Source organism: Mustelus asterias, chromosome 23, assembly GCF_964213995.1.
Source record: "Mustelus asterias chromosome 23, sMusAst1.hap1.1, whole genome shotgun sequence".
Lineage (NCBI taxonomy): Eukaryota > Metazoa > Chordata > Chondrichthyes > Carcharhiniformes > Triakidae > Mustelus > Mustelus asterias.
In genome coordinates this window covers 16,277,507-16,295,559 of record NC_135823.1, presented here as the reverse complement: position 1 = coordinate 16,295,559, position 18,053 = coordinate 16,277,507, and the positions used below count along the sequence as shown (strand labels likewise).

The 18,053-nt window shown below is 48.7% G+C and overlaps 1 long non-coding RNA gene across 1 annotated transcript in view; it reads left to right on the top strand.

The window, feature by feature from the left end:
- Positions 1-2,660: 2,660 nt before the first annotated feature.
- Positions 2,661-18,053, top strand: part of LOC144510352 (uncharacterized) — a 30,458-nt gene continuing 15,065 nt past the window's right edge. The window contains exons 1-2 of the long non-coding RNA XR_013500622.1: positions 2,661-2,766; positions 9,017-9,121. This is a non-coding gene — a long non-coding RNA (uncharacterized LOC144510352). The remainder of the gene's footprint in view (positions 2,767-9,016; positions 9,122-18,053) is intronic.

The window sequence follows — 18,053 nt, the reverse complement described above, 5'->3', positions numbered from 1 at the left end:
ACTTCTGGGGCTCTTTTTCCCAGCTGGGTTCAGGGAGCCAGGAAACGTGCTGACTCTGCACGCCTGGACCAGGAGCAAAAATGCCGGCGTAAGTGTCCTTTACAACCCTCCCTCAAAATGATCCTGTCAAATTCCTTCCCCATCAAACATGAGGAGCCATGAATAGGGCAGCAAGTCATCTCGTGCTCACATTGGACACCAGCTCACTGATGGAGGGAGGATATTCCCGATGGTGAGGGAGTCCAGAACCAGGGGTCACAGCCTGAGGATTCGGGGTAGACCATTTAGGACAGAGATGAGAAGACATTTCTTCACCCAAAGAGTGGTAAGCCTGTGGAATTCATTACCACAGGAAGTAGTTGATGCCAAAACATTGAATGTATTCAAGAGGCGGCTGGATATAGCGCTTGGGGCAAACGGGATCAAAGGTTATGGGGAGAAAGCAGGATTAGGCTATGGAGTTGGATGATCAGCCATGATGGTGATGAATGGCGACGCAGGCTCGAAGGGTCGAATGGCCTCCTCTTGCTCCTATCTTCTATGTTTCTGGGAAATCAATCCGGAATGAAAACAATTTGATCCATATGGTGACTAAAGTAGCAGGGAAATGTATTTCTTACCATTTATTCAGGCGGTTGGATTATTATTGTTGCACAGCTTAGCTTTCGGACCCTGCAAACAAATGGTTAGAGAATTCACCTCTGCCCATGTAACCATGACCTTATTACCAGGTTTAACGAGAACCTCATTGCCCTCTGAATCCACACTAGCGAATAGCTGTTGATCAGAAGTTGCTGACCTTAACTAGTCAGGATTTTCCCCACACCCAGGTCAAACTCAATGATTTGCATTGAGTTCCGTCACTTTGCCCAGGGGGCTAGGTGTGAGCTACACTCAACTATTTCATAAAACTTGCTTTGATGTGTGAACTAATCATACCCTGTGCTGCTTGCCAGACCTTCTCGGAATACCATTGAATTATTATTGCATCCCCTGTTTTGGATCAAACTCAATTTGCAGAAGTTCCTCTTACAATTAAAAAAGTACCTGGATGAGTACTTGGCACATCAGAACATTCAGGGCTGTGGGCCAAGTGCTGGTAGATGGAGTCAGTTGGGAGTTCAGGTGTTTCTCGCTGTGTCAGTGCAGACTCGATGGGCTGAAGAGCCTCTTCTGCACTGTATGATTCCAATTTCAATTGTATAACTTGTGTACCTGCAGTCCAACTGAATAATAATATTCAAGCTTTACTCACTCTCTGTTTAAAGACTTTGGGCTGGATTTAAAGGAGGCACTAGGGGTCTTGTCTACTGGCTGAAGAGCCAATGAGACCCCTTCCCTCACCACCTTTTTTAGGGAGGATTTGCCGAGTTGAATGCTACAGGTACCTGACAGGCCAATGGTGGGCATTTCCTGGGACCCAGAACACTGGGGTGGAAGTCCCGCCCACCAGGAGTAACCAACCAATCAGAGGCCAGCATGCTGAATGGTGAAGTGGTGGCTAATGGGCAGTACAACACCCACCCGTGAGTGAGAAACGTGGATGGACCCAGGACACTGGCGAGTGATGATGGGAGGAGGTTTCACGGGATGGGGAGTGATTCCCAACGGGCACCCTCTTCCAGATTCTGGATCGCTCGATCAGGCATTGAGAGCATTTGAATGAGGGAGTCCCTAACCTCCCCGCACCTCGGCCCCCAATGGGTCTCTGCGAACAACCCCGACAGAGTTCGCTTGTCATCCTTCCCTGCGTGGTGAACCCCGGACACTGGGTGAATATCAGCAGCTCTGGGACAAGGCTTTTAGTTGGCTTTAATTCCTTTGTGGGCCTCAATTGGCAGCGGGTGGAAGGTTGTCCACAGGCCTTCCTGCCTGGGGCGGCAGGGTGGCACAGTGGTTAGCACTGCTGCCTCACAGCGCCAGGGACCCGGGTTCAATTCTGGCCTTGGGTCACTGTCTGTGTGCAGTTTGCACGTTCTCCCCGTGTCTGCGTGGGTTTCCTTTGGGTGCTCCGGTTTCCTCCCACAGTCTGAAAGATGTGCAGGTTAGGTGCATTGGCCATGGTAAATTCTCCCTCAGTGTACCCGAACAGGCGGCGGAGTGTGGCGACTAGGGGATTTTCACAGTGTTAGTGTTAACTGCAGTGTTAATGTAAACCTACTTGTGACACTAATAAATAAACTTTAAACATGGACTTAATCAGTGTCAAGGTGGGAAGGTGGGGGCGTCTTCACCTGCCACCATTCCGCCTGATTAAATGCCCCCCCTCCACCCCCCCCCCCCCCCCCCCCCCCCCCCCCCGCCATCCTCTCCCCTCAGGATAAATTCCACCCAGTCCATTTCCGTTTTATTTCTGCTCCTGTTGAATTTGATGAGGATTTTTTTCCCTCAATCCCGTATATTTAAACTGACGAGTTCCAGAAGTGTGTGGGGAAGCAAATTGAAGCAATGTTGCATCGACTGTTTTTAACTCCCTGGATCGGGCAGCTGCTGACAGGCAAAGTTAAGGAGAGGCTGAGAAAGAGTTGGAAGTGAATAATATTGACTTGGAGCCCAGTCCTTTATGAGCTCAGAAAGCAGAGAGTGCTGGCAGCCTGCTTGTTATCACCGTCATATTTAATCCTGTCCTCACACACAGTAAACTTACTAGCAATCAGTAGCAAGAACTCTGGCTGATCTTTGTCCTCTCCAGTAACTTTATTGCCACTGTCATTAACTATAATAATCAAGTTGCTTCCTAGAGGTGTAAAGGAGCTATTGGAAGAGGTGAGCTGAAACTTGGTTAAAGATGCAGGTTTTAAAGAGAGATTGAAGGAGGAGGTGGAGGCAGAGTGTTGAGGAGATTTAGTGACAGACTTCCAGTGTACTGGGCTTAAACACGACTGTAGGCGATGCCATCAATTGTGGGCTGAAACAAGAGGCGGGTGGGCACGAGAGCAGAGCCAGAGGCTGGTGTGGACGCAATGGGCTGAGTGGCCACCTTCTGCACTGTAACAATTCTGTCATTCAAAGAAAAAAGAGCAAGAACAAAGAAAGTTACAGCACAGGAACAGGCACTTCGGCCTGTTCAGGTTCAGATCCTGCGAGGGTGAGAGGGAAGGGATTGTCGGCCTTGAGGAGACAGGAATAAAAGTAATGAAAGGATTTAGGGCACCGTGGCACAGCGCCTCACAGCGCCAGGGACACGGGTTCAATTCCAGCCTCAGGTCTGTCTGTGTGGAGTCTGCACATTCTCCCCGTGTCTGCGTGGGTTTCCTCCGGGTGCTCCGGTTCCTCCCACAGTCCAGAGGTGTGCAGGTTAGGTTGATTGGCCATGCTAAATTGCCCCTTAGTGTCAGGGGGCTTAGCAGAATAAATACGTGGGGTTATTGGGATAGGGCCTGGGTGGGATTGTGGTCGGTGCAGACTCGATGGGCCAAATGGCCTCCTTCTAAACCAGTGGTTCCCAAAGGGTGCAGCAAGAGAGGATGGCAAGTGTGGCGGGACGATTCAAGGACAATCAAAGAAACATTTAAACATGGATAGATATTTTTTCCAAAGTGATGGTTTTGTACTTTCTGGATGTCCCATGATCATATTATAAAGTAGTTGTGTTCTATGTTATGAATCAAGCACTGCTAGGAGTTGTTTTTTTTTGTTTTTGAATGTATTTCTTATCAATAAAAAATTCGGTGTGGCAAATTTTTATTCCGAAAGTGCAGCCCAGTGGAAAAAGTTTGGGAACCACTGTTCTAAACTGTAGGATTCTAAAGTCTAAAGGAATGAGTCATCTTATTCACAGAATCACCGAATGATTACAACACAGGAAGAGGCCATTAAACCCATCATGTCTGTACTGGTTCTCCAAAGGAGCAAGTTTCCTTGTGCCGTCATCCCATAGCTCCACACATTCTTCCTTTACAGATAATAATCCAATTCCCTCTGTAATGCCGCATTTGAACCTGCCTCTATCACATTCTTGAGGAGTGAATTCCAGACCCCAACCCCTCACTACAAGAAAAACTTTCTCCTTTTTTCGGCAATTATCTTCAATGTGTTCCTTTTGGTTCTTTATCCTTCCACCAAGGAATGCAATGTTTTTTCCCCGACTCTGTCTGGACACCTTGTGATTTTCTATACCTCTGTCAATAACATGGAATCCCTATACTGCAAAAGGAGTCTCCACCAACTGTCCAAAAGAGCACCTTACCCAGGCCCTATCCCCGTAACCCCACATATTTACCCCGCTAATCCTCGAACCTACACATAGAAACATAGAAAAACTACAGCACAATACAGGTCCTTCAGCCCACAAAGTTGTGCTGAACATGTCCCTACCTTAGCGATTACTAGGCTTACCTATAACCCTCTATCTTACTAAGTTCCATGTACTTATCCAAAAGTCTCTTAAAAGACCCTATCGAATCCACCTCCACCACCGTTGCTGGCAGCCCATTCCACGCACCCACCACCTCTGAGTGAAAACCTTACCCCTGACATCTCCTTTGTACCCACTCCCCAGCACCTTAAACCTGTGTCCTCTTGTGACAACTATTTCAGCCCTAGGAAAAAGCCTCTGACTGTCCATTCGATCAATACCTCTCAACATCTTATACACCTCTATCAGATCACCCCTCATCCTTCGTCTCTCCAAGGAGAAAAGGCCGAGCTCACTCAACCTATCCTCATAAGGCATGCTCCCCAACCCAGGCAACATCCTTGTAAATCTCCTCTGCACCCTTTCTATGGCTTCCACGTCCTTCCTGTAATGAGGCGACCAGAATTGAACTGAACCAGAACATCTTGGGACACTAAAGGTTAATTTTGCATGGCCAATCCACCCAACCCGCACATCTTAGAGCGTGGGAGGAAACCGGAGCGCCCAGGGGAAACACACGCAGACAGAAGGAGAATGTGCAGACTACGCACAGACAGTCACTCAAGGCTGGAATTGAACCCGGGTCGCTGGCGCTGTGAGGCAGCAGTGCTAACCATTGTGCCACCGTGCCACCCAAATCTTCACAGAATCTCTACAGTGCAGAAAGAGGCCATTAGGCCCATCTCGCCTACACGAACAACAATCCTATCCAGGCCCTATCCCCATAACCCCATATATTTACCCTGCTAATCCCCTGACACTAAGGGGCAATTTAGCATGGCCAATCCACCTAACTTGAACATCTTTCAGACTGTGGGAGGAAACCGGAGCACCCAGAGGAAACCCATGCAGACACAAGGGGAACGTGCAAACTCCACACAGACAGTGACCCAAGCCGTGAATCGAACCCAGGTCCCTGGCACTGTGAGGCAGCAGTGCTAACCACTGTGCCACCATGCCGCCCAAATCTTCATGATTTTGGTATAACCCTTCAGGTATCAGCTATTGTCAAGAGAGCAGAAGGTGAATCTTCTGGACAAGATGAGCTTGGAGAGAGAGGAGAGGTAATAGGGGAAGGTGTGCTTTCCAAGGCTAAGGCTTATGTGTTGAGGGGGAAGAAGGTCCAGAACAAAATAACTCCAAAATAAAAGCTAGCTATTGAATTATTTATTCACATTTTAAATATTTAACCACATGCTAAATTAAGGGGCTACTAAACTTTAAAACAGAAAGGAATTTCCTGAATAAATAACCAGGTAAATTAAACACATTTAATGAAGTCGTTAAAGGAAAATAAACCCTGATGCCAACAGCAAATGAATTGGGGATAATAAGTAATAAAAGTTGTCAAGGAAGTTGAACTAAGTCCATGTGATAACGATGATTTAGTATTAAGGGTGAATCAGGTAGCGTTGTGAAAATATGAATGAGTAACTGCTGCAGTATAATTATATAACCATATCGATATTGAACAGCTGGGAGCAGGATCGGTAGATACTGTGTCAGGAATATGGAAGGTGGCTGTCTGTGAACTGGAAACTTATCCCAGAAGGAGGCCTGTGGGATATTTTAGAGCCTTGAATCATTCCATCTCAGCGCCGTTGGCTGGCATTTCCTCCCGCCCCCCCTCCCCCCCCCCCCAACTCCCCACACCATTTTCAACAGGCAGGGGAAATAGAGGGGGCAAGGAATCAAAGGAGAGTCCCAAAATGGCCATCCACCAGAGAGATTTCCCTGCTCAATTGTCCCTTACAATGAAGATACTGTGAAAATCCCCTAGTCGCCACACTCCGGCGCCTGTTTGGGTACACTGAGGGAGAATTTAGCATGGCCAATGCACCAGCACGTCTTTCAGACTGTGGGAGGAAACCGGAGCACCCGGAGCAAACCCACGCAGACACAGGGAGAACGTGCAGACTCCACACAGTGACCCAAGCCGGGAATTGGACCCGGGTCCCTGGCGCTATGAGGCAGCAGTGCTAACCACTGTGCCAACGTGTTGCCCCAAAAATACACAAAGATGAGTATTAGAGTGTAATAGAGGGAGATTAACAGGTGCACCGTATAATTGAAACAATATTCCAACCCATCACTTCATATTCTTGATATAAAACCTTTTTTTTGCAACTTAACAATGTGTGCAGGGTAGGGGTGTTGGAGTGGTAGCAAATCATTTTGGATCTCCAACATTATTCACTTTCCATCATGTAAATTAGGCTAAGATCTATCCTATTTTGGTCCAAACGGATGACCTTACACTTAGCTGCTTGAAATCCATCTGCCATGCAGTTCTTTCCCTTTCATTTCATCTATCAATGTCTCTTTATAATTTTATGCTTCCATCAACACTGACTATTCCACCTTTGTGTCATCGATGAGCTTGGTTATACGGCACTCCATGTGTTATCTAAGTTATTAATCATTAATTAATGTGACGAAAGGCACAGACCCTAGAGGAACACCATTACTCATCTGCTCCCAATCCCTGTCCAAGCCCATTGTCCCCAATCACTGTCCTCCACCATCTAACCAATCTGCTAATGAGATCAATAGCTTCCCCTCAATTCCTTTCGTTCTAACGCACAGCGAGATAGTTACATGAAGAAAAATACTTGACTGACAATAATACAAACACATGAATTTGGAGCAAGATTAGGCCACTCAGCCCCTTGAGCCTGCTCTCCCATTCACTTTGATCATGGCTTTCCTCATTATGGCCTCAACTCCACATTTCGCCTACCCCCAATAACCTTTGACTCCCATGTTAGTCAAAAAGGACAGGCGATGGCCTAGTGGTATTATCACTAGACTATTAATCCAGAAACGCAGCTAATGTTCTGGGGACCCGGGTTCGAATCCCGCCACGGCAGATGGTGGGATTTGAATTCAATTAAAAAAATCTGAAATTAAGAATCTACTGATGACCATGAAACCATTGTCGACTGTTGTAAAAACCCATCTGGTTCACTAATGTCCTTTAGGGAAGGAAATCTTCCATCCTTACCTAGTCTGGCCTCTCTGTGACTCCAGAGCCACAGCAATGTGGTTGACTCTCAACTGCCCTCCAAGGGCAACTAGGGATGGGTAATAAATGCTGGCCCAGCCAGACAGTAGAGGACAGTGATTGGGGATAATGGGTTTGGACAGGGATTGGAAGTATGTGAGTACTGGTGTTCCACAGGGATCTGTGCCTTTTGCTGTCCCGTGAATGAATTTTTAAAAAATCTCCCTTTGCCTTAAAAATATTCATTGACCCTGGCTCCACCACTCTCTGTAGAAGAGCATTCCACAGACTCACAACCCTCAGAAAATCATATTCTCTTTATTCCCGTCTTCAATTTTAATACTTTATTTTTAAACTGTGCCCTCTAATTCTTCAAGTTTCTTAGTGTCACAAGTAAGGCTTATATTAACACTACAATGAAGTTACTGTGAAAATCCCCTTGTCACCACACTCTGATACCTGTTTAGGTACACTGAGGGAGAATTTAGCATAGCCAATGCACCTAATCAGCACGTCTTTCGGACTGGGGGAGGAAACCGGAGCACCCCTGGGAAACTGGAGCACCCATGGGAAACCCATGCAGACATGGGGAGAACATGCAGACTCTGCACAGACAGTGACCCAAGCTGGGAATCGAACCCAGGTCCCTGGCGCTGTGAGGTAGCAATGCTAATCACTGTGTCACCGTGCCTCCCCCTCCAGTCTCTCCCACAAGCTAGGGGGAACATCCTTTCAGCATCCACCCTGTCAAGTCCTCTCAGGATCATACATGCTTCAATAGGGTCACCCCTCTCTCTTCTAAACTCCAATGTACAGACCTGACCAACCTTTCCTCATATGATAACCGCACACCCCATCCCAGCTATCAGTCCAGTGAACTTTCTCTCAACTGCTTCTAACACAATGATATTCTTTCTTAAAGACTAAATTTGTGCAGAGTATTCCGGATAACCAGTGAAGAGCTGAGAATAGGTTGGACACATACTAGCTTTGTCCAGTACAATGTACTTACTATCTGTGGGTATAAAGAGGAAGGCTGCAGGTGAGTGGCCAGATTAATAACCGAACCAGTATGAACCAGAAACCAGTCCAAATTGAGGGAGTGGGGGGAAATAGCAGAACAGAAATGTTGCAATTATTGAGAATTTGATAATTAGGGAAATAACACAGCTTGGTATGGCTCCTGCTCTGTCCAAGACAGCAAGAAACTACAAAGCATCGTAGTCCATCACTCAAACCAGCCTCCCATCCATTGACTCTGTCTATACTTCCCACTGCCTTGGAAAAGTAGCCAGCGTAATTAAGGACCCCACGGACCCCGGACATTCTCTCTTCCACCTTCTTCCGTCAGGAAAAAGATACAAAAGTCTGAGGTCACGTACCAACTGACTCAAGAACAGCTTCTTCCCTGCTGCCATCAGACGTTTGAATGGACCTACCTCACATTAAGTTGATCTTTCTCTGCACCCTAGCTATGACTGTAACACTACATTCTGCACTCTCTCCTTTCCTTCTCTATGAACGGTATGCTTTGACTGTATAGCGCGCAAGAAACACTGTATACTAATACATGTGACAATAATAAATCAAATCAAAATCAAATCAAAATGTAGTCATTATCAGGAATCTATGGTGTGTTGTTTGTTTGATGCCAGGGATATGTAGAATCAGCTGGAAAGGAACTCGGAACGGGGGGAACGTGATCACAATGCCAGAACCAATGAGATTGGAAAGAACAGGGAGGACATATTTCTCTGGGAGTAAGTAAATTAAGAAGTAGTGTGTTTAAGTTTATTTATTAGTGTCACAAGTAGGCTTACATTAACACTGCAATGAAGTTACTGTGAAAATCCCATAGCCGCCACACTCCGGCGCCTGTTCGGGTACACTGAGGGAGAATTTAGCATGGCCAATGCACCCTAACCAGCACGTCTTTTGGACTGTGGGAGGAAACCAGAGCACCCAGAGGAAACCCTCGCAGACATGGGGAGAACGTGCAAACTCCGCACAGACAGTCACCCAGGGCAGGAATTGAACCTGCGTCTCTGGCACTGTGAGGCACCAATAATAGCCACTGTGCCACCATGCTGCCCTAAGGTTGTTGGTAGGGGATAGTGGGTCATAACGACCTTTGCCCCCAGAATGATGGGTAGTACTTTTTGGCAAGAGGGTGTATGGGTTTCCTGTTTGCAGAGCTGACATAGTTTCTCAGCCATTGTCTCCACTCACTGGAGCTGGGCTACAGGTTGAACCCTTCCGTCTCTGACTCAGAGATAGGAAAGCTATCTCTGGGGTGAAGACTGACACTGTAATCTTTGGAGATGATGCAGTAAGATCCACTCAGGAAATATAAAAAAACACACCCATGCTGGAAGAATGTAAACAGATGGCAGAACATCAGCCCTTTTCACTGCTCACATCTGATACGTTTGACTATTTGGATAGCAGGTTGACGTGGTCAAACCACAATGCAGATGGTGAGAATGTACACCGCGGAGCCAACAGTTGGCATCCAGGCTCCAGTGACAATCTTCCTCATCACACTGTGCATTGGCAAGAGAATAATGGAGAGTGTAGGAGTGTCAGAAAGGGGCCTGAACACAGCCATTAATCTGAGCATTGAAAAGGAATGTGGGGCAGAGACAGACCCAAAAGGAATGTCAGCCTGTTGTTATTGTTACTGATTGCACCAGTGCTTCACATCAACTGCAGTGTAACCTATTCCAGGATGGGGGATATGTTGGTATCACAGTGGCATAGGACTGATGAGCCTGTGAGCTTTCATTTCCCCCAACAAATATGAATGAAACTTTATCATTCCATGGGGTGGCACGGTGGCACAGTGGTTAGCACTGCGCCAGGGAGCCAGGGAGCCGGGGTTCGATTCCAGCCTGGGTCACTGTCTGTGTGCAGTTTGCACATTCTCCCCATGTCTGCGTGGGTTTCCTCCGGGTGCTCCGGTTTCCTCCCTCAGTGCAAAGATGTGTGGGTTAGGTGGATTGGCCATGCTAATTGCCCCTTAGCATCAGGGGGATTAACGTGGGGTTACAGGGATAGGGTCTGGGTGGGATTGCAGTCGGTACAGACTTGATGGGCCGAATGGCCTCCTTCTACACTGTAAGGATTGTATGATTCTGATTCTACAGAACCCCTGCATTGCATAAGGACGCCATTCGGCCCATCGAGTCTGCACAACTCTCCGACAGAACATCTTACCCAGACCCCATCCATGTAACCCCACATATTTACCCTACTAATCCCCATAACCTGCACATCTTTGGATACTAGGGGGCAATTTATAATGGCTAATCCACCCAACCTTTACATCTTGGGACACTAAAGGGCAATTTAGCATGGCCAATTCACCTAACCTGCACATCTTTGGACACTAAGGGGCAATTTAACATGGCTAATCCACCTAACCTGTCCATCTTTGGACACTAAGGGGCAATTTATCATGGCCAATCCACCTAACCAGTCTTTGGACTGTGGGAAGAAACCGGAGGAAATCCACGCAGACACGGGGGAGAACGTGCAAACTCCACACAGACAGTGACCCAAGCTGGGAATTGAACCCGGGTCGCTGGCGCTGTGAGGCAGCCGTGCTAACCACTGTGCCACCGTGCCGCCCTTGGGAAAGTTACCAAGAGAAAAACTGCAAATGCACGCTTCAGGTTGAGTCTTATCTATTCTACCCTGTTATTCTAGGACAGACTAACAGGTTATTACTTTTATCAGTGCCAGTTTATTTAAATATCAGACATTTTATTCAGAATGACCCCCATAACTATTCAACAGAGATTCAACACTTTTTAAATATATATATTTTCACAACAGCTCTTTGTTGAATGAACACTCCATGTGCGTTTGCTGGATCATTCCTCTTTGACTTGTCATAAAACATGCTGATGAAGCTTGTGCTTCTTATTTTAATGCAGCGTTTTGTGATACAAATCATTGATTCCTTCAGGTCAAATGCTACATCCTGCTAAAGATTTTTCCCCCAATACAGAGGTAGGATTTTTCCTGTGGTTTCTTTGATTTATTTTTTTGTATCCTTGACCTAGTCTGTATTTATACAGTGTTTTAAACATCGCAAAGTTTCCACAGGGGAGCTATCACACAAAATCTGACACCCACCCACCCACATAAAGGAGCTCTCAGGGAAGCTGGACAAAGCGCAAAGGTTTTAAGGAATGTCTCAGAGGTGAAGGAGCAAAAAAAAAATTGGCGACGTTTAGGGAGAGAATTCCAGAACTAAAGGCCTCAAAAACAGTCGTTAATGGCAGAGAGGTTTAAATCAGTGAGGCACAAGAGGGCAGAATTGGAAGAGTTCCGATATCTCAGAGGGGGTTTAGGGGCTGGAGGTGACAAAGATAGGGAGGGAACAGGCCATGGAGGGATCTGAAAATAAGGATAAGAATCTTAAAATCAGGTTCAGTTCAAAAGTCAAATTGATGAGAGTGTGAGTTGGGTCATTCTCAGTGTTAGAGCATTGATTAAGCAATCTTAGAATAATGCGACTAACTTCATTGGTTCCAATCTATTACAGTCAATATTTTGTTTGATTACTGTTTTCCTTAATGTTTTCACCAATATTTGATCAATTTCCTGCACCTCAAACCTGATCTTGTCAGTGTTACCCCGCTGGTGCCTGGCACTGTCAGTGTTACCCCGCTGGTGCCTGGCACTGTCAGTGTTACCCCGCTGGTGCCCGGCACTGTCAGTGTTACCCCGCTGGTGCCTGGCACTGTCAGTGTTACCCCGCTGGTGCCTGGCACTGTCAGTGTTACCCCGCTGGTGCCTGGCACTGTCAGTGTTACCCCGCTGGTGCCTGGCACTGTCAGTGTTACCCCGCTGGTGCCTGGCACTGTCAGTGTTACCCCGCTGGTGCCTGGCACTGTCAGTGTTACCCCGCTGGTGCCTGGCACTGTCAGTGTTACCCCGCTGGTGCCTGGCACTGTCAGTGTTACCATGTTGGTGCCCGGCACTGTCAGTGTTACCCTGCTGGTGCCTGGCACTGTCAGTGTTACCCCACTGGAGCCTGGCACTGTCAGTGTTACCCCGCTGGTGCCTGGCACTGTCAGTGTTACCCCACTGGAGCCTGGCACTGTCAGTGTTACCATGTTGGTGCCTGGCACTGTCAGTGTTACCATGTTGGTGCCCGGCACTGTCAGTGTTACCCTGCTGGTGCCTGGCACTGTCAGTGTTACCCCACTGGAGCCTGGCACTGTCAGTGTTACCCCGCTGGTGCCTGGCACTGTCAGTGTTACCCCGCTGGTGCCTGGCACTGTCAGTGTTACCCCGCTGGTGCCTGGCACTGTCAGTGTTACCCCGCTGGTGCCTGGCACTGTCAGTGTTACCATGTTGGTGCCCGGCACTGTCAGTGTTACCCTGCTGGTGCCTGGCACTGTCAGTGTTACCATGTTGGTGCCCGGCACTGTCAGTGTTACCCCGCTGGTGCCTGGCACTGTCAGTGTTACCCCGCTGGTGCCTGGCACTGTCAGTGTTACCATGTTGGTGCCCGGCACTGTCAGTGTTACCCTGCTGGTGCCTGGCACTGTCAGTGTTACCATGTTGGTGCCCGGCACTGTCAGTGTTACCCTGCTGGTGCCTGGCACTGTCAGTGTTACCCCGCTGGTGCCTGGCACTGTCAGTGTTACCCCGCTGGTGCCTGGCACTGTCAGTGTTACCCCGCTGGTGCCCGGCACTGTCAGTGTTACCCCGCTGGTGCCTGGCACTGTCAATGTTACCCCGCTGGTGCCTGGCACTGTCAGTGTTACCCCGCTGGTGCCTGGCACTGTCAGTGTTACCCCGCTGGTGCCCGGCACTGTCAGTGTTACCCCGCTGGTGCCCGGCACTGTCAGTGTTACCCCGCTGGTGCCTGGCACTGTCAGTGTTACCCCGCTGGTGCCTGGCACTGTCAGTGTTACCCTGCTGGTGCCTGGCACTGTCAGTGTTACCATGTTGGTGCCCGGCACTGTCAGTGTTACCCTGCTGGTGCCTGGCACTGTCAGTGTTACCCCGCTGGTGCCTGGCACTGTCAGTGTTACCCCGCTGGTGCCTGGCACTGTCAGTGTTACCCTGCTGGTGCCTGGCACTGTCAGTGTTACCATGTTGGTGCCCGGCACTGTCAGTGTTACCCTGCTGGTGCCTGGCACTGTCAGTGTTACCCCGCTGGTGCCTGGCACTGTCAGTGTTACCCCGCTGGTGCCCGGCACTGTCAGTATTATCGTGCCAGTGCCTGGCATTGTCAGTGTTACCATGCCAGTGCCTGGCACTGTCAGTGTTACCATGTTGGTGCCCGGCACTGTCAGTGTTATTGTGCCAGTGCCTGGCATTGTCAGTGTTACCATGCCAGTGCCTGGCACTGTCAGTGTTACCATGTTGGTGCCCGGCACTGTCAGTGTTACCATGTTGGTGCCTGGCACTGTCCATAAGACCATAAGACCATAAGACATAGGAGCGGAAGTAAGGCCATTCGGCCCATCGAGTCCACTCCACCATTCAATCATGGTTGATTTCAACTCCATTTACCCGCTCTCTCCCCATAGCCCTTAATTCCTCGAGAAATCAAGAATTTATCAATTTCTGTCTTGAAGACGCTCAACGTCTCGGCCTCCACAGCCCTCTGTGGCAATGAATTCCACAGACCCACCACTCTCTGGCTGAAGAAATTTCTCCTCATCTCTGTTCTAAAGTGACTCCCTTTTATTCTAAGGCTGTGCCCCCGCGTCCTAGTCTCCCCTGTTAATGGAAACAACTTCCCTACGTCCATCCTATCTAAGCCGTTCATTATCTTGTAAGTTTCTATCAGATCTCCCCTCAACCTCCTAAACTCCAATGAATATAATCCCACGATCCTCAGACGTTCATCGTATGTCAGGCCTACCATTCCTGGGATCATCCGTGTGAATCTCCGCTGGACCCGCTCCAGTGCCAGTATGTCCTTCCTGAGGTGTGGGGCCCAAAATTGCTCACAGTACTCCAAATGGGGCCTAACCAGTGCTTTATAAAGCCTCAGAAGTACATCCCTGTCAGTGTTACCGTGCCGGTGCCCGGCACTGTCAGTGTTATCGTGCCAGTGCCTGGCATTGTCAGTGTTACCATGCCAGTGCCTGGCACTGTCAGTGTTACCATGTTGGTGCCCGGCACTGTCAGTGTTACCATGTTGGTGCCTGGCACTGTCAGTGTTGATGTGGAGATGCCGGCGTTGGACTGGGGTAAACACAGTAAGAAGTTTAACAACACCAGGTTAAAGTCCAACAGGTTTATTTGGTAGCAAAAGCCACACAAGCTTTCGAGGCTCTGAGCCCCTTCTTCAGGTGAGTGGGAATTCTGTTCACAAACAGAACTTATAAGACACAGACTCAATTTACATGAATAATGGTTGGAATGCGAATACTTACAACTAATCCAGTCTTTAAGAAACAAAACAATGGGAGTGGAGAGAGCATCAAGACAGGCTAAAAAGATGTGTATTGTCTCCAGACAAGACAGCCAGTGAAACTCTGCAGGTCCACGCAACTGTGGGAGTTACAAATAGTGTGACATAAATTCTGATTCTAGGATCGCATGATAAAGACTCAGGAGGAAAAAAGCAGAAATATTTATGTGAAATAGTGTGACATAAACCCAATATCCCGGTTGAGGCCGTCCTTGTGTGTGCGGAACCTGGCTATCAGTTTCTGCTCAGCGACTCTGCGCTGTCGTGTGTCGCGAAGGCCGCCTTGGAGAACGCTTACCCGAATATCAGAGGCCGAATGCCCGTGACCGCTGAAGTGCTCCCCAACAGGAAGAGAACAGTCTTGCCTGGTGATTGTCGAGCGGTGTTCATTCATCCGTTGTCGCAGCGTCTGCATAGTTTCCCCAATGTACCATGCCTCGGGACATCCTTTCTTGCAGCGTATCAGGTAGACAACGTTGGCCGAGTTGCAAGAGTATGTACCGTGTACCTGGTGGATGGTGTTCTCACGTGAGATGATGGCATCTGTGTCGATGATCCGGCACGTCTTGCAGAGGTTGCTGTGGCAGGGTTGTGTGGTGTCTTGGTCACTGTTCTCTTGAAGGCTGGGTAGTTTGCTGCGGACAATGGTCTGTTTGAGGTTGTGCGGTTGTTTGAAGGCAAGAAGTGGGGGTGTGGGGAAGGCAAGAAGTGGGGGTGTCGCGACACGACGGACTTCCTACAGAAACTCGGCACACATGGAGCAGTTGAACCAGGAGCGCTCCTCGTCACAATGGATGTCTCAGCACTCTACACCAGCATCCCCCATGACGATGGCATTGCTGCAACGGCCTCAGTGCTCAGCGCCAACAACTGCCAGTTTCCAGATGCAATTTTACATCTCATCCGCTTCATCCTGGACCACAATATCTTCACCTTCAACAACCAGTTCTTCATCCAGACACACGGAACAGCCATGGGGACCAAATTTGCACCTCAATATGCCAACATCTTCATGCACAGGTTCGAACAAGACTTCTTCACCGCACGGGACCTTCAACCGGTGCTATACACTAGATACATCGATGACATTTTCTTCCTTTGGACTCATGGTGAACAATCACTGAAACAACTCTATGATGACATCAACAAGTTCCATCCCACCATCAGGCTCACCATAGACTACTCTCCGGAATCGGTTGCATTCTTGGACACGCGCATCTCCATTAAGGACGGTCACCTCAGCACCTCACTGTACCGCAAGCCCACGGATAACCTCACGATGCTCCACTTCTCCAGCTTCCACCCTAAACACATTAAAGAAGCCATCCCCTACGGACAAGCCCTCCGTATACACAGGATCTGCTCGGATGAGGAGGATCGCAACAGACACCTCCAGACGCTGAAAGATGCCCTCATAAGAACAGGATATGGCGCTAGACTCATTGATCAACAGTTCCAACGCGCCACAGCGAAAAACCGCACCGACCTCCTCAGAAGACAAACACGGGACACAGTGGACAGAGTACCCTTCGTTGTCCAGTACTTCCCCGGAGCGGAGAAGCTACGGCATCTCCTCCGGAGCCTTCAACATGTCATTGATGAAGACGAACATCTCGCCAAGGCCATCCCCACACCCCCACTTCTTGCCTTCAAACAACCGCACAACCTCAAACAGACCATTGTCCGCAGCAAACTACCCAGCCTTCAAGAGAACAGTGACCAAGACACCACACAACCCTGCCACAGCAACCTCTGCAAGACGTGCCGGATCATCGACACAGATGCCATCATCTCACGTGAGAACACCATCCACCAGGTACACGGTACATACTCTTGCAACTCGGCCAACGTTGTCTACCTGATACGCTGCAAGAAAGGATGTCCCGAGGCATGGTACATTGGGGAAACTATGCAGACGCTGCGACAACGGATGAATGAACACCGCTCGACAATCACCAGGCAAGACTGTTCTCTTCCTGTTGGGGAGCACTTCAGCGGTCACGGGCATTCGGCCTCTGATATTCGGGTAAGCGTTCTCCAAGGCGGCCTTCGCGACACACGACAGCGCAGAGTCGCTGAGCAGAAACTGATAGCCAGGTTCCGCACACACAAGGACGGCCTCAACCGGGATATTGGGTTTATGTCACACTATTTCACATAAATATTTCTGCTTTTTTCCTCCTGAGTCTTTATCATGCGATCCTAGAATCAGAATTTATGTCACACTATTTGTAACTCCCACAGTTGCGTGGACCTGCAGAGTTTCACTGGCTGTCTTGTCTGGAGACAATACACATCTTTTTAGCCTGTCTTGATGCTCTCTCCACTCCCATTGTTTTGTTTCTTAAAGACTGGATTAGTTGTAAGTATTCGCATTCCAACCATTATTCATGTAAATTGAGTCTGTGTCTTATAAGTTCTGTTTGTGAACAGAATTCCCACTCACCTGAAGAAGGGGCTCAGAGCCTCGAAAGCTTGTGTGGCTTTTGCTACCAAATAAACCTGTTGGACTTTAACCTGGTGTTGTTAAACTTCTTACTGTGTTTACCCCAGTCCAACGCCGGCATCTCCACATCATGACTACCATAGACACCGCAAACTGCCGGCTCCAAGTGGAGAGGATCGCCAAGAAGACCGCGCATATCGACACAGACATCAAGTTTCTACAAAGATGCAAGAAAGCAGACAAGATACCGAAAGGACTACAGATCACGAACCCACTCAGGTCAACCTATAACACAGACTACGCTGAGAGACTTTGCCGTCGCACCTCTCTCACCCTCCTCAACCACCTCATACACCAACTCTACAGCAAACGCCGCAGCCTGGAAACCAAGATCGAATCCATATTCTCAACTTGCGCTCAGGACGCAGACCAGCTGCGAAACTCTGCCAAACAGACGAGACAAAGGAACTACACCATCTACATGCACACCAAGAACAGGAAACTTGAGAAACTCGGCATCACCACCAGCAGCAACCAAGCCTCCCCCGGTACCACAGTAGAAAACAGTACCACTGCAGGGAAGTCCATTGTCAACTTGTCCGACTACACACTTCAACCAGATGAAATCGAAGTTCTCAGCCGAGGGCTTAATTTTTGCCCCACCACCAAAATAGACCCCATCAGTCTCGCAGCAGACACAGAGGAATTCATCAGGCGAATGAGGCTGAGGGAGTTCTTCCACAAACCCCAAGAGGCCAACAACGAACACAATGAGACAGCCAATGAACTGGAACAGCCG